General features: G+C 38.3%; 1 long non-coding RNA gene across 1 annotated transcript in view; it reads right to left on the bottom strand.

Annotated features, from left to right (window-relative positions):
- The window catches only part of LOC310914930, a 286,047-nt gene that overhangs the window by 232,940 nt on the left and 36,398 nt on the right, over positions 1-16,709 (bottom strand). Inside the window, exon 2 of the long non-coding RNA XR_014591130.1 lies at positions 11,758-11,810. This is a non-coding gene — a long non-coding RNA (uncharacterized lncRNA). The remainder of the gene's footprint in view (positions 1-11,757; positions 11,811-16,709) is intronic.

Below are 16,709 nucleotides of genomic sequence, written 5' to 3' on the forward strand. Positions count from 1 at the left end.
TGCCTCTGGTGGCTATTTTGTGCTCACTTGTTTTGTCCCATTTATATCTCTGGAACAGGGAGAATTAATGACTTTCTTTATTTAGTTGGAGCTATAGATGAGTATTTTTAATGGAAAAAAACTTAGTTCAACCACAAGCTGCACAGAGGATTTTTTAAGGAAATATTTAAGCCTCATTATTGTTTATAATTTCTCTACAGAAGAAATTCTTTCTTTTGAAAAAGTCCATCTTCTTACTGGTATTTCTACTCAGGATCTTTTCAGGCAAAGAAAGCTACACAGGAAAAAGTTTTGTGAACAACCATGATAATGTTTATCTAAAGATCATTTCAAAAGATACCTGCTGTATTCATCACTATGTAAGACATTTAGATAATTGGAGGTGCATTTAAGAGTATTTTCTGTTTACAGGAGTTTGACCCTTTAAGGAGCAGCTAACACAACCGCAGCAATGAGATACTCACATTACCATGGCAGATTTGACTGACCCTTGCTTCTTGCCCTAAAGGAAGAATAAAGGCTTCTCCCAAGCAGAGAATTGTGTATGTTCATCACAATGTTGGTGCAAATCTCCATTTAGCCTGTATTGCTCACATTTCATATTACTTGAAGTCACATTTGTTTGCCCTCCTACTCCCTCCATCTTTTAATCCAACATGTATTGATGGCACAACCATTCTTTTATTTGCAGAGCAGTCATATTGTGCATATTCTCCACATAGTTACACGGGAAAATTTACAGTAGTGGATAGAAAGAAGATGTCATGGGAATAACATTTTTGCTATCACTAAATTGTTAAACATATGCCTCCCCACCCTAAGAAAAAAATAATTTATTTCAAATTTGACAAGTTTCAACCAGCACTTATCACCTCCTCAATGAAAATCTATAACCTGCTCCAATGAAAACAGACTGCTGGTTTTGAATGTGCTGTGTTCTGCCTTCCATCTGAGGTAAGAAGAAATACATCCAAATGCAAAATAGTGGTTATTTTGTTCAGATTCTCTATTCTGGACCTCCACATAGCATAGGCAAAGTTTCTGTTAGAACATTGACATTGTTTTTCTTCCTTTTGTCACTGGACATAGAGTACTATGTCTTTCATCATATTTGGAAACAAATTACAGCCCTTGATTATATTAATTAAATAGAGGTTGATTGATGTCATCAATGCAAATTAATTACGTCTAGTTAATGTTTCTGTGCCAGATTTCCTCAGCTAATAAAGTGATTGGAAAATGAAGTGTCAGAAAGGACCATTATCTTTTATTTTCAAGGTCAAGTTGTCAATAAAGCTTTGACATGAACTCACTGGGCAAGGACAAGACTCATTGAAGGAGGCCTTTTAATCGTGTTTATTACTTTTGCCATCATGAATGTATTACCTAAACCTGTTGTAATAATCTTCACAAGCAAACATTAAGCTAAAAACATCTGTTTGTTATTGCTGCAGGTCAGTGTGAGAAGCTGCAGATCTGTTTGTGCATTTGCATCAGAGTTCAAACCCACTTGTGTTTGCCAGTGTCAGACACAAGTCTGTAGAGGTGACCAGAAGTGCCACTCCTTTTCCATCTGTTTATGTGACTGAAATATCCTTTTATCCACACCGAGGGCAGGCAGTCTGCATGTAGGACAAACACTTCCAGTGGCTTTGTAGATGCTTTGTTGTCTCCCGTTCGGGTTTTCCTTTCAAAGACGTAACTTTCGGAGTGGGCATAAATTTACTCAGAAGTTGTGAAATTAACATGGATGAACAGAGTTCATTCCAGCTGGTTTTCCCAAGGACATTTTTGAATTTGTTTTGCTGTCTTTCTATTGTGGGTCTACATTCACAGATTACACTAAGAGATCAGCTGAGGCATCCTTTTATTCTAAAACCTCCCCTTAGCAGTAAAATAAAAACCTTGAAAGAATTCTAGCTAATAAAGATGTAAGAGGTTCACAGCACACACCCTTCAGAAGGATCTCACTGGGTTGTGCAGATGGGATGGAAACAACTCAGAGGAAGCCACAGATGAATTTTTCACCTGACTGCAGTTAGTGCATTAAACACAACATGGAACAAGACCTCATAAATCTGAACCTGTGGTCAGATGTTCACTCCAGAAAGAGCCTTGTCAGTTAAAGATGCAAATTAATCTCTCCAGCTGACTGTCACTGCAGCTCCTTCCTGAGAGCTGGAACTGCCTCCTGTGAGCCCATCCCATTCATTTCAGGAGTGGAAAGCTGTGAAAATGTCAATGCTGGCTTGAGAGCATGGCCAGCCCAGACTGGGAATGGCAGCACCAAATTCTCTAGCACACCCCAGCAGCAGAGCAAGTGCAATGGCACATCCCTTTCTTTGGCCATTTGAAAAAATGTTGTGGAGCTTTTCTAGAAGGCAGCAGCCTCCCTGCTTCCCATGAGTGGATAGAATAGAGATTTGTGCAGTCATGGAGGGCTTCATAACAGTATTTTATTTTTTTCATAATAAAAATATTGATGCTCAGGATAATATTAGGCCCCAAATACTACCAAGAAAGTCACTATCCTCCTCACTTTGACTTTGCTATTACTTTTTGATTAGAATTCAGTTGACAATACAGCCTGAAATAGAAAATACACTCAGATCCTGCAATACAGAGAAGTTAAAAGAGCAAAAAAAAAGAAAGAAAGAAAAAAGTAGAAGACCCCAAGCCTTTCAGGGCAGAACATGCACACATGCTACTCCTAAAACAGGCAAAAATAACACAATACAATATAGTCTTTATGCCAACTAAGAGTTTTTCTCCCATTTAACCAGTCACTTTTCTGCCTGGTGCTGCACTTTCATTTTGAACCATCCCATTGAAAATATTCTCTGATATGACCCTTTTAGGAATTAATAATTCATGGAGGTTTCACTGCATGGTACAGTTCTAAGATTAGATAGCACTGAGAGAATCTATTACAGCATAACGTAATAGCCAGTAAAATATATTTTAAAAAATTACACTATCTTGTTTATAAATGTATTATTTTCATATATATTTTTATACATATAGTTGTCAAGAAAGAATAAAAGAGACTAGGAAGAAGGGCTTGCCCTACTTGAGCACATTATCCTGTGTACAGGTTCCCCAAACAAAAAGCATTTGTAGATGTATGTGGCCTGTCCTCATATACATGTATATACACACATAACATATTAACATTTCATCCACATCCCAGCCCTCTGGCTTGTTCAAACAGAGCCATGAAATGAATGCAAAATTTAGGTGTGGAAAAAAAGAAAAAAAAAATAGAAGAGAAATACTAAAGTATCTTCCCCTTTGCATTTCTGCTAACACTTTTTAGTAATACTACCTAGAGGGCTGCAACAACAGAAGGCAGTTTTGCCCAGAGGCTGACAAGCTGAATATATTTTTTTGTTTTATTTATTTATGACTTGGAAGTGCTCGGCTGTTAATCCGAACAACTCCAAGACCCTACTAATATCTCTCCCTGCCTGGTTTAATCTTATGGTGTATTTTCATTCTTAACCGGAAAACCATAGCAAGAGAATATCAGATTTATTTCACTGCACAGAGATGGAAATCTGTGGATAGCATGGTCAGTGTAATGTTATCACTGTGCAGCTATGAAATATATTAGCATGTTTTTCACTCCTCTTGATTATAATTGACTGCCTGCTAGAATAAACTTGTTGAAATTAAACTGAAATGTCCCTACATTACAGCATGGGAACCCACATTACTCACTCTCAGTGTTTCCAGCAAAGCAAAAATAAAACCCAACCATATTTTTGCACTAATGTTGAAAAAAAACAACTACAAAACAAGATTCTGTGCACCTATGTCAGCCTTGCTGTGTTTACACTTTTGAAAAACAGGTATATCAATGTCAGTGATGAATTACTACATGCCATAATCACATCCTCTTCCCTATTTTTTCAGTTGCTGACACCACTAATAGCACTGCCTTCAATTTAGTAAAATTGAAAGCCCTTTTTCCTTCTTTGGAGACACTACTGCAAACCAAACCTTGAGAGAGCAGTTAGTATTTCTCAGAGTCCACTTGCCAAAAGCCACAGTATCCAAACCAGATCTGTGTTGTGTACCCGTGAAAACTTGCATGAACTTCCCACCAGGCTTCAGAACAGTCACTCCTAGAGCTCCTGTCTCTCTCTTCCAAGCATTCCAGAGCACAGATTTCCTCCCCTCCTCTGGATCCATCCACCACAGTGAGCAGCAGGCAGGAGCACAAGCTGCTGTTGCTGCTGTTTCTCTGATCAGGGTGGATGGGCACTCTGCAAGATTTGTTTTGTCTGTTTATTCTGTTGAAACACACGATCACCACATATGGGTTGTGGTTTTGTGTCTGAGATTAATTCTAACATTGCAGACTGTTGTCCTGGGCTGTAGTATAGGATGTGCACAAAGTATTCTATCACAATCTTCATGAGCTGTTGAATCCAATTGTTGGAGCAGTGTTTCCCAGGCCCCCTTCCTTTGGGCTCTTCTGCTCATGGCCCATCAATGCCTTGCCCATGACTCGCAGGTAACTCCCTCCAGGAGTTATCTCTGTTTAATGGGCCACCAAGGACCCACTGCACGACTCCTCATCCCATTGGGAGATGCTCCGCCCAGGGGGAGGAGCCAAGCATTCCCACCTGGATAGAATCTGGGATTTGGGACAGGACAAGCAGCTCTTACCTACTGGATTCTCAGAGGACCAGAGCTACCAGACCTTTCTACAGGATCACTGCTTCAGGAAGAGCCCCTCACCTGGACTGCTCCCACCATCCTGCTCAGGTTGTATTCTGACTCTGTCAGTGATCTTTTGTATTATGGCATTTATTTTATTTTATTTTACTTTTTTTTTACTTTCTTCTTATTAAATTGTATTTCTGACTTGGAGCCTCTCACTCATTTTGCTTTCAAACCACGACAACTGTCCTTTCCTAGTTTCAGGTATTGAAGATGCTGTTCCCCTACACCATGGTTTACTGGCAAAACTGCCAGGCTGAAAGCACCCATGTGGCTGTGGCTGTTTTCTCTGAGTCACCGTATGAATGCAGAATATCATCCAATTTGATTTATCTACACCTATTTTTTTCTTCTGGTTTTGTACAGCTTGAGTTCAGTGACAACCAAGTTAGGCTAAATAGAAGGTATTCAGAAGCTTTTAAAGAAACCAAAAGACCTTGAACAAAACATCTTAGAAACTTAGCTTTTCTCTCTTTTCAAGTGCAAACATCAAAGTACAGCAATCTCTCTTCTTCCATTAACTAGTTTGATGGAAGCTTGTTGTCCAATTTTGTTGGTTTTTTTTTTTTTTTTCAAATATCAATTTTACTTAACTACAAAGAGACACAAGAGTTTCTAAGTTCTATCCTGTTCTACTGCCTGTTAATATTTGCTTCACCCCAGAGAAGGAGGTGCAGCAGCTTTCCCAGTTGTTGGGAATGATAAAACTTGAAGGACCCAGGCCCTGAAGCAGCTGCTCCCATGTCCAGGTCAGTCCCGCTGCAGCAGGGATGAGCTGGAGGTCCCTCCCTGGAGCACAGGCTGGTCCCAGCCTGAGGAGAAAGCAGAAGGAAACCAGCACCAGTCAAAGAGATTCTCTGGCAGGCAGGGGAAGGGGAAGAACTGCTCATTCTCCAGCTGCAGGTGGACTAACAGCAGCTTAATTTGAAAAAGTTCTGGGTGCTGTGGATAGCACAGGAAGCATGCAAAACCAAACAAGTAAGGAAACCTTACAAGTTTCCTTCTTTATTCTGTGCTGCCTGTGAGTCCTTGAAAGAAAATTAATGATCTGACCATTTGAAAAGTATTTTAGAGTCAGGGAGTTTAAAATTGGATGCTTGGGTTACAGTATTTTAACTTGAAAGATTAATTAATATTTGGAGAGGAGAAGCTTTTTTTTTTCTTTTAAGGTTCAGTGCTCAGCTGCTCATTAAGCACAAAATTGCATCTTCAGTAATTGCTTGCAAAAGCTGAGAAAAATGGTAAACATTTCTGTAGAACAAGCAGGAGAACATTGCAAAGCACGGCACGAGACTCCCGCATTTTGGAAAGGCAACAAGAAAAACAATAAAGGGAGCAAGCCAATATTTTTGAACTCTTCCACAACTCAGTATCATCTTTATCTGCATGTTCCCTAGCTGAGGGATAAAGCACTGCCCACTGAGGCCAACAGCTCCTGCAGGACTGGAATGGTCAGTCTGGGGAGGTGGCAGAGTCACCATCCCTGGATGTGTTAAAAAAAGATTGGATGTGGCACTCAGTGCCATGGTCTAGTTGAGGGGTTAGGGCTGGGTTGGACTTGATGATCTTGAAGGTCTCTTCCAACCTACACATTCTGTGATTCTGTGGCTGAGATTAGGAGAAGAGGGACCCCAATCTCTGCCCAGCCCATGCTGAACATTTAAATGCCAGCCCAGGACCTTTCTTGCCATCAGGAAACACCAGCCCTTGGGCAGCTCCACTGAGCAGGGGCATTGCAAACAGGGAGAGAGTGGAAGGGCATTCCCAGCAGGGTGAGCACCTGCAAGACATGGGAAAATGAAGCAGCCTGCTCAGGGTCACAGGTAGAAATTTCCATTTCTAACAAAGCCCCAGCTGCAGAGAGTTGGGAAGTATTCCTCAGACAGCAGAGCTATGGAATTCAAGCAAAGTATAATTTTGATACAGCCAGACAACATATTTCTCATGCAAATAGTGTGAATGAGAGCTGATGCTCATACATATAAAATAATTTACATTTTTCTATGAGAAAAAAATCCCCTAATTCCTGCTTAAATATGAAATATTCTGCTCCAGAAGGATTTTTTGGCTATGAAACCAAGTGACCTTTCATATTAACATTGATTCAAAATGATATTTTTATTTCATTTTGAAATGTCAATTTGGTTTTTTAGCCACCAAATCAAAACGAAGTGACATTTTAACTTAAATTCATTGAAAAAGAACTGTTTGCATTCAAATGCCAAACTGAAATAATAATTTTTTTTTAAAAAATCACTTCTCATTAAATTATTTTTTTCAGAAGTTTAGAAGCTTTTGTTTCTTACAGCAACTGAAAAATGTCCTGGACTTTTGCTTCAAAATTTATGTCAGAAAATACTGCTTTGTCCAAAGACCAGTTTTTGCTGCAATTTCAATTTATGGATCGAAAAGACAAGAACATTATTACCATTATTAGCTTCAATGTTCAATCCCCAAACAAGCAAGTCTATTTTTTTTCACCTGCTCTGCAATTCACTAAAACAAATTCTAAATCAACTCCCCCATTGCCACCCTGCCCCACCTTTAATTTCAAGAGAAAGGGGAAATTCCAATAATTTCTTCCGCATCTTGAGAAGGCAAATTTTATCACTTTTGCTATTAAACTCATAATCCTATTAAGGTTTATCTCTCACATGAAATATTTCTCTCTCTTATGACTTTTTTCTTACGTTCAGTAGAAAATTAACGGATAATTCAAAGCTTAATAGTGAAGCAACATCTGTAATGCTATTTCTTTTAACAACTCATCTTTCTTTTTTATTTCATTTTACAGGGGTACTTTTTTTTCTTTTCTCAACTAATTGCTTATATATAAAAGATAATACAGTGCACATGTGGATATGGAATGTAATTGATGCAGAAGTAAAAAAATGTTTTCAGATTTCAAAAAACAATTTCCTAATGGAGCAATCCCCAATAATGGGAGACCACCACAATGTTCCACAATAAAGCTTGGACCAATATCAAAATTCTTGGACAATCTGAGCCTTTGCACCTTGGAATTTTCTTGTTTGAGGTGCACCCGAAGTCTTGACCTTAATTTTCAGGTGTTGGATTTGCAAAATCATGAAGGCAAACAATGGAATTGTTTAATGTCACAACTTTTTATTCTGAGAACAATGCAACAGCTGATGTTGCTGAAAGCCACAGGACAGGTTTAATGCAAACTGAGAGTTTGTTTGTGGGTTTTTCAAATTTTTAAAATAAATATCTGCACCACACACACACTGAGCGACTGCTCCACTTTGGTCCGTATCGCTTTCCCCAAAGGAGGAGCCATAAGCCACATGGATGTTCCTGGAGAAATAAAAAGCTCACCAAGACAGGGGCTGCTCTGTGGTGCTATTATTTGGTGATGCTGCAAAGAGAGGATTATGATCTTAATCTCATGGAGACAACAAGAGAGAAAATGGATTATAAGAGTAGCTGGGAAGGAGAGTAAGGGACAAAAGCCCAAACCCAACCAACCAAACCATGCCTGCAGAATAAGCTTTCTTCTAAGAAAATGCTCTAAGTTTCATTAAGCTAAAGTAAAAGCTGGGGGAAAAGGGAAGGTGGAGGGGAAAAAAGGGGGATTGATTATCATAAAAGTATCCTAATTTCTACAGAAGAACAGCTATGGAAACAGGTCAGTTCTCAGGGCAAATGCCAGCAAATGTGTTCTTGTTTGGGCTGTAGTTCTTGCAGCTCAGCAATGGTGCAGTTATTGAAGCGACAATAAACAGCACCTGACTGCTAATTGCTGGTGTTTGCCAGGGAGGGTGTGATCCAACCCATCCTGAGCCATTAGCACATCTTTCTCAGCCCTCTTTTGTTTGGCACTGACAGCACTGTGATGGTAAGTGGTGTTACCTCATTTCCTCATTGTTTCTCAAGGATTAACACAAGTGGTCCTCAGTGAAACTTCTTCCCACCATTTTAATTGTTCCTTTTAAAGTTATTAGTATCTTTTATTAGGGAGCACGTCTATGAAAGCCAGTCATTAGTAGAAATCTGGCATTTTACATAAAAACATGAAATTGTGTCAGTCTTTTTAGGATGGCATTTTCAAGAGATTGAAGTCTAGAAATTCAAGCCCTGTTCCATTACACCATTCTTCGTGGTTTATTAACCTTTCCATCTGCTTGGCTCAAAAAGATTCTTCTTAAAAATGCTGAAAGTGTAAATCTGAATAGTAGAAACCCCAGCTAATTTTCATAACTATGACCTGCATCTCTTGCTATCCCCCTGGTTAAAGCACAGGATCCCAATTTGAGGGCAGTTGGGAAATTTTGGCTCACAAAAAGTAACAGACAAACATTGCAGCTGTGTTTTATTTCTGACCTTATCCTAGAAAAACTGGGCTGCTGACAGCTTTTCTGAAAGGAAGAAATCAAGGGTTTTTGTTCTGTGTGATTAAAGCAACTGAGAAAGTACTAAACAACACCTGAGCATCACATGGAGTAGTTTAAGAAAGACTCACCTGTACTTTTACATAAATCATACTTAGAATTTACCTGCTTGTAAACACCTGCAAGTTCCCTCATGACAGGGTTCTTCATTTCTTCCTACTTTTAAAATGCAAATTGCTCACAAATAATGAGAGAGCACTTCACAATCAGACCAGTGGGGAAAACTGATGGGGACATTGAAACGGGAGAACTGGTGCAAGCCTTCATCCCCCAGAGGGGTGTGAGATGCAGATACAGGAGCAGCTCTGCCCTGATATCCTGCAGGGAGCAGCTCTTCCTGCACAGATAAAGAAACCAGAGGAGGAACAAAATCCTGGGTTCTAAGGAAACCATCTCCCAGCCTTTCCTGCTGATTCCCTGGGGCTGAGACCAAGGACTTTCCCTGCCCTAGGACACAGGAGTGCTGCCCCCAGGAACTGCAGCCCAGGCAGAACACCACACATCCCACTGCTGGAACACTCTTATTTACTACCCTGCACAAGGAAATCTGGGAATAACCCATGGTGATCATATTTGATGGGGCCAGTTTAACTTTCATTGAAGTTAACAGTAAAATTAAGAGCTTGTCCCTATAAAACCAAGGGTTTTCTGGAAAATGGACTGAAATGGAAATGTTATTTCATTAACAGATTTCAACTGAATGGAGTGGCACCAATCCTGATGCTTTAAAATAGTATTTATTTTTTTTTTTAATAAAGATATTAGCTACTATTAGAATTATATTTTTTCTTAATTCTGCCCTTAGAATCTTTAAGGTTGATATATTTCAAATTTGGAAAATGCTCATTTTAAGACTGTAAACACAATCATTAATTGCTTTATGCAGTGAAAGGGTAAATAGATCTATTTAAACAAACATCTGGACAAACAGGTGTTTCTTCATTCAATATCCTATTAATAATTCCACTTACTTCTCTTTCCTGCTGATGCCAAACCATTTGTGAGGGATTTAAATCACAGTGGTATCAAGCGTCACCTGCTGATATCAACTTAATGTATTTGGAATATCCAAGGCATCCAAGTTTATTGTGTGTCTCAGGCTAAAGTTCTGTCAAATCCTGTGACCTAATTTCAGTCAGTGTTGGAAAGACCTCAAATCAATACTGGGTAATGCAGAGATGTATCCATCATTTAGCAGGGGACACCCTGTCATTTCAGGCACAGTCCAGTCTCCAAGTTTGCTTTGGATTGTTTGAAGGGGTGAGTTTGTTCTTTTGAATTTTGTTTTGCTTAGTGATACTTATTTTCAAGGCAAAAAATCACACCACTTGGGAATGACAAAAAGCATTTTGTCTATTAATCCTCTTCATATATTTATTTCTCTTGCAGCACTTTCAATTCAGTAGTAACATGCCATCTCTTACAAATATTTGCATTGTAACAGAATCACTGTCAAATTCCAAACTTTGCTGTAGTTCAGACTCAATTTGAAGGGCTGACAGTTTTCAGAAGCTTGTATTAATCTGGAGTTGTTGTTTGTTTTGGTTTCTTTAAACCTGAAATGAGTTTACACACTATACACAAACATTTTACACTGCAATATGAAGTCATGCCTTTAGGAGGGGATAGTTTACCTTTGCAATCTTCACAATTCTCTGAAGGGATGGATTTAGGAATTCCTCCTTCCTGTAGAATTGCACATATGCAATTCTTATGTCTGGGCCTCCTTGATCCCCTGGAGTGCTGATCAAGTTCAGCACTCCATTTGTAAACACAGAATAGTCAAAAGTAAGAGATGATCCACAATGTATTCCTTTATGGTGTTTTAAACAATTTGAAGCAGTAGCTTCCTCCCCTCTTCAGTTCATTGGCAGGAAAAAAAGTAAATAAATTGCTGGAGCATCATGACTAAGTGCACTAACAGTATTATACACAACAATATGAAGGTTCTTATCCAAAAAAGAGAAGGCAAAAAAAGACAGAACTACACAGACAGTACTCTCTAAACCATCTCAAATATAGCATAAAAATAGTATAATTTTTATTTAAAAACAACCAGTAAAAAATAGTAAAGTTGGATGCAAAAAAAAGTGAACTAGAAACATAGTGTGGTCATCCAAAAGAGAAAGGATGGGACATTGATGAAAAATCCCTGTGGTGTGTTCTTTAAATGGCAAGACACAGTGAAGTCAGTTGGGTGTCTCCTGAACATTCTCCTTTTCCACAGAAAAAAAATATTATTATATTATATTTCTCTTTCTAGGGCAACATGCTCAATTTTGACATCACTAATGATGCCAAAAACTTCACAAAATGAATAGAAACACAAGAGGATAAATAAAAGTAGCTCTTGGAATGCCTGGATTTCACATACCACATGCTGCTTGTGACTGTCTGAAATCCTGACTGCAGGAAGATTTACAGCATTGTTCATGAAGTTGCAGAATAAATTCAGAAAGCAGAGGAGACAGGAACAAAGGAATAAAAAGAATTAAAGTGCGCCTGAAAGAAAGATGGAACTGTTAAATGCAGTTACTGAAAATGAAAAACAGCTGAATGTGTCAGATTCCAGAGAGCTACATTTTATAATGCAACTTAAATAATCAGGTATTCTTACCAGAAGGAGTGTTGTATTTGATGTACTCTGATGAGAAACAGCTAAGTTTTCTCCTGAAACAACACAAAATGAAAATTATGTCAGGAAAAGGCAGCTTGAAAATTTGCTGTCAAAACAGAAATTATTTAGATTGTTTATGTAGCATTAATATGGATTCATTCAGGAATAAGTATTCTTAGTTATAACAATATAACATAATATTCATTTTAATAACAATCTTATTCTGGAGAAGGTTTTTTCACCAAGCTCATGTTAAGACAGACACATTTTCACAAGTGCAGAGCAGCTGTTATACCTTACTTATTTACTATGCAGGTAAGAGTTTGTGACCCTGGTTCTAGCAGTTTGAGTGACTATGCAATAAACCCCCCCTCATTTAACACTTTTTTTCTGTCAACCTGCAATTATGAAATCCTGTGGAACAATCAAGTGATTGGCAAGGTGTGTTGGTGGGTTTGAGCACACTCTTATGACTAATCTGCCAGAATTTTCACGTTTTGCCCAGTATTGCTCTGAGAGGAGGCTGAGGCACAAGGCTATTTTACACCCATCAGAAATTGCCCTTTTGTCGCCGTGTCCATCAGCAGGCAGCAGTTTTCATCCTGGGATGGCACATTTGTTTTGTCATGCCAACGTGTTTAATGAAGCAGTCAGATGCATTAATGGAGCATTATAGCAGGGTTCAAACGCTGCCCTGGCTGATGCTGAGGCTGTTCTGTGCTCCCTCAGGTAAGGAGGAACAAGCCCTTTGTGTCCATATTTCGAACGAGCCCTTTGTGTCCATATTTCCCCTCTGCAGCAGCAGCCAATTCTTCTCATGCCAGAGCCTTTTCTAGTCTGAATGACTGCACTAACTCGATCAGGACACGTGCCTCCTGTCAGTTTGTGACAAGCCACACGTGAAAGCTTCTGCTTAATGGCAACGACTCACTTTCTTCCACATAATAACAGCAGAGCAATTCTTATCTTTTTTTATAGAGAAACGAGTAACAGATGTCAGTTGCATTTATTTCAGTCACTAACGGGGGATTCCTAAAGTCCATCTTCTATGATTAATTTGCCCCTTTTCACACCTTTGGGCAAGTCACTTGGGCATGTGCCAGGACTCACAGACTCGCACCCCCAACCACCTGTTAGGCTTTCATGTCGTATTTCTACTAATTCTCTTTCCTGATTCAAGCCATCAGTACTGATTAAACAAAAGAAACACAGTCACTGGTCTCTCATGAGTGCATTTCTCCTCTATGCAGAGAGATGAAATTTAAGACCAAGATAGATGGGGCTATTACAGTTGTTGACATTGCTGCTGTTGTGGAGCCCTTCCCTGTCCCAGTGCCACATTACATTGCACTGAACAGAAACAGTGACACATTGACCACTTCACAATCACCTCCTTTTCATATACAATGGTATTAAGCAACTAGTGGTGCTATCCATTAAATTGTTAATTTAATCCATTCATACATTAAATAAATCCATGATTATACAACAGGGGAGGTGTATGCACTGAAGGAAATGAGGTATCCTTTCAGTTTGTGATAGCAGCTGGCTTTTGTTATCCCTGCAGAAATCAAGACAACGGAATACAGGAATTTCAGCACAAACCCTTCGCTGAAATTCAAAGTCAAAAAGGCTCCTGCCATGGAAACAGTGTTTCTGACCTCATTAAAAAAACTTCAAAGGAAATATTTTTTAGGTACACAGGCTCAACTCATGCTCCATGAAGAACCTCTAGCTCTACCTGTCCCATGTAGCATCTGTAGAATTCAGTCTACATTTTATTACCTGGTACCAGCAGGAATGTTTTTTTAGACAATTCTGGGAAAAGGGCAAAGCTGTGAAAGCTTTATGGTATTCTATTTATTTGAGAACACTTAGTGTAAAAAAGGTTTTGTAGCCTTTAAAAATCTTCACAATTTAAGAAATATAAAGCCCTAGTTGAATTAGTTATGAAAATGCAGCCTCAATACACTGAGAGTACAATAATTACAAAGGAGCTGTTACCTGATGTATCACTCACATCTCAATTTTCAGATAAAAACTCTCGAGAAAATATGAGAACATCTATACTTCACTAATTTACTGTTAAATTCAGAATTGCTTTCATGGTCCCAGTATAAAGGCAAATAATTTGAATTATTCAAGGAGAAGATATCAAATCCTCCAGAAATTAATGCATATGTGCTTCAATCATCAGCATCCTACATTACCATCACAACTAAAACAATATTAAGATAAAGATGGTAGTTCAAAAGATTAGGTTAAGTGTGGTATGTCTTTCCCTAAGTGAATACTCCATCCTTGAAAAAGAAATTCACTCTCTAAAAAGCATTTTTGTTCTTTAAGACTCTTTTGGACACATGTCAGACATTTGGGTAGATGTGGATAACACAAAAGATCAGTATTTCTTTTGACACAGTAGTTAAAAGAAATAGATTATTTTATTCAAGTGCAGTATAATTATTTTTTAAATCTGTTGAAGCAGAGAAATTACTATTGTTTGTATTAGAGTTGAAAATGACAGGAAAGCTTCTGTGCAGCTTCAGTGGTGTGGAATGTACCCAAAGAATTGAGAAAATCTGAAACACTTGGTAGCTTCAGATTTCTAATAGCTGCACGTATACTGTAATTAGAATCTCAACTAAAAGTGATACACACATGAAAATAAAACATGGCCCCACACCAAAGATGAAAATTGTGATATGATGAGCTTTACAGTCATTATTTTTTTTCAAACAAATGAGCGCTCAAAGCCACACCATCTCTCCTGAAGGTGTAGCTATAGCTTATGTAAGCTATGGCTTACCTAAGTAATTCCAAAATATCAACATACTTCTCACAGGATGCATAGAACGTTGCCTACCTCTCAGACAAACCCTGCAGAAAGATGAAGGCTTTCCAATTTTCCTTGGAAAATGCCAGAGCAATGGGGTGGGCAGTGTGGATGGCTGGTGCTGGGTAGGTGCAAGGGCCAGCAGTCCTTGGGCAGTGCATCCGCACCCAGCAGGAGCCAGCCTTGAGCTGGGGCTGGATCACAGCACTGCCCCACTGCCTGTACCAGCCTCCAGCCAGCTCCTGCTGAGCCCAGAAACTCACCCAGCTCTCCAAAAGGGTGCTGCAAAGCACTCCAAGCACAAGGCAACAAGAAAAGTCAACTTAAGAGCAGTTTGGGTTGCCTTTTGGAAAGCACACTCACGGACTAGTAGGAGAAGGAAGAGTAACTGTTTTCAGGACTGGAACAGAAATGGAGATGGAGGTATCATTAATGGATCATCTGGACCATGACAATTCCTCCCAAAAATTCCACCCAGCTCCTGGGCCCTGCATGGCTGGAGTTTCACAGGAAAGAATGTAAAAGTGATTTTACAAGGTGGCAGTTGAATTCTGGCAAAGCTGAGAAGATCCTAGAGTGAGCATTCAGCAGATGATTTACAAATAAATGAAACCTGAACAATGCCAATTTTCAAAGACACATTTTCGTAGAATATGGATTTCAGCATGTTCTCTGGAGTCTTGCTTTCACTTCTAGCACTACAGTGGTATGCATAATATTTCCATAGAATTGGTTTATTCTACACTCACCTTTACAAGAGATTTCTGGCATGAAAGTAAAGGTAGGCAATGTGGAGAGCTACTTTTCAATGTCAGACTGTCAGCACATCCAAGCAAAGACACAGAGACACTAAAGCTGTGCTGAATGCAATTCAAAGGATTCATTCACAAGTATTTACCTGTTCCTTGCTCTAGAAAAATCATCAAGAAGTTTTTATTACTCCTCAAAAATATGAAGATATTGTATCTCTATCTTCAGAATTAATAAAATAGTAACAAAAACATTAATGTATTGCTGGATCTAAGGAAAAATACTTCAAAGTTACTGGGATTGCTCTATACTGTTTGCTATTTCTTTATTTAATAAAGCTACAAAGGCTACTGCTGGTCACATCTTGAGATGTCTTAATAAATTCTCCAGAAAGAATTTCAATATTGTGAACACTCAATGCTTCAATTATTAACTAGGTTCTACTTTGGGTTTTTCAGCTCGATTTGAGAAAATCCTTTCACAAAATCCAAATACTTTCGTGTCTCAGTGTCTTGATATATAAAAAATTTGGCATTATTTTATTAAAAATTAGTCCTTTAGATAATAAATGAAGTCAGTAACCTCAGGAAAAATATTTTAAACTCTTTGGTTATGAAGACAAATAATGATAAAAATCAAACTTAAAATGTCAACACTTCAGTGTACACCAAAACATAACAGTCCAAACTTACTGGTGTCATTGAGGCAGAGTAATGAGTACATGTGCATTTAGTGTGCACTGTTTTATGTATGTTGGGGACTCATCATAGTAAAATAAATCCAATACAGCAATAGAAAAAGTTGTGTTATGACTCAAATATTTATAAACCAGGAAAACAGTAAAGTTGGGTTTGATATTCAGGAAAGAAAAGATTTATTTTTCATGAAGCCAATTCTTTAAGAGCGTCAGTGTGAAACATTTTTAATCCTTATATAAATGACCTTGATAAAATGAATAAATTGAGCAAGGCTATCACCTAGTGGTCAATGGGAGCAATATTTTATTTTTTCTTGTGAACTCTTCAATTTGCTGGGGAGGTTTTTTGGGGGCTTTTTTCCCTCAATAGAGATTTGTCAAATACTGAATCTGCACAGCAAGATTACATATATATTACAGAGGTAGCAAGTGAATACATTAGGAAACCCTCTTGCGCCTATGTTTTATTACTTTAAATTTATTTTTTATGTCCAGTAGCTCTTTTAAAACATCTCAAAAAGCCTTACTAAATCCTGAATTTCACTTAGTGTTGTTTTTGGTTTTTTTTGGTTTTTTTTTTTGTTTTTGTTTTTTTTTTTTTTTTTTTTTTTTTTTTCTGAAACAAACCTAAATTTCTACCTTAAAAGTCTATTCAGACATTTTCAAGAGTAT

The sequence above is a fragment of the Zosterops lateralis genome, assembly GCF_965231275.1.
Source record: "Zosterops lateralis genome assembly, chromosome: 14".
Classification (NCBI taxonomy): domain Eukaryota; kingdom Metazoa; phylum Chordata; class Aves; order Passeriformes; family Zosteropidae; genus Zosterops; species Zosterops lateralis.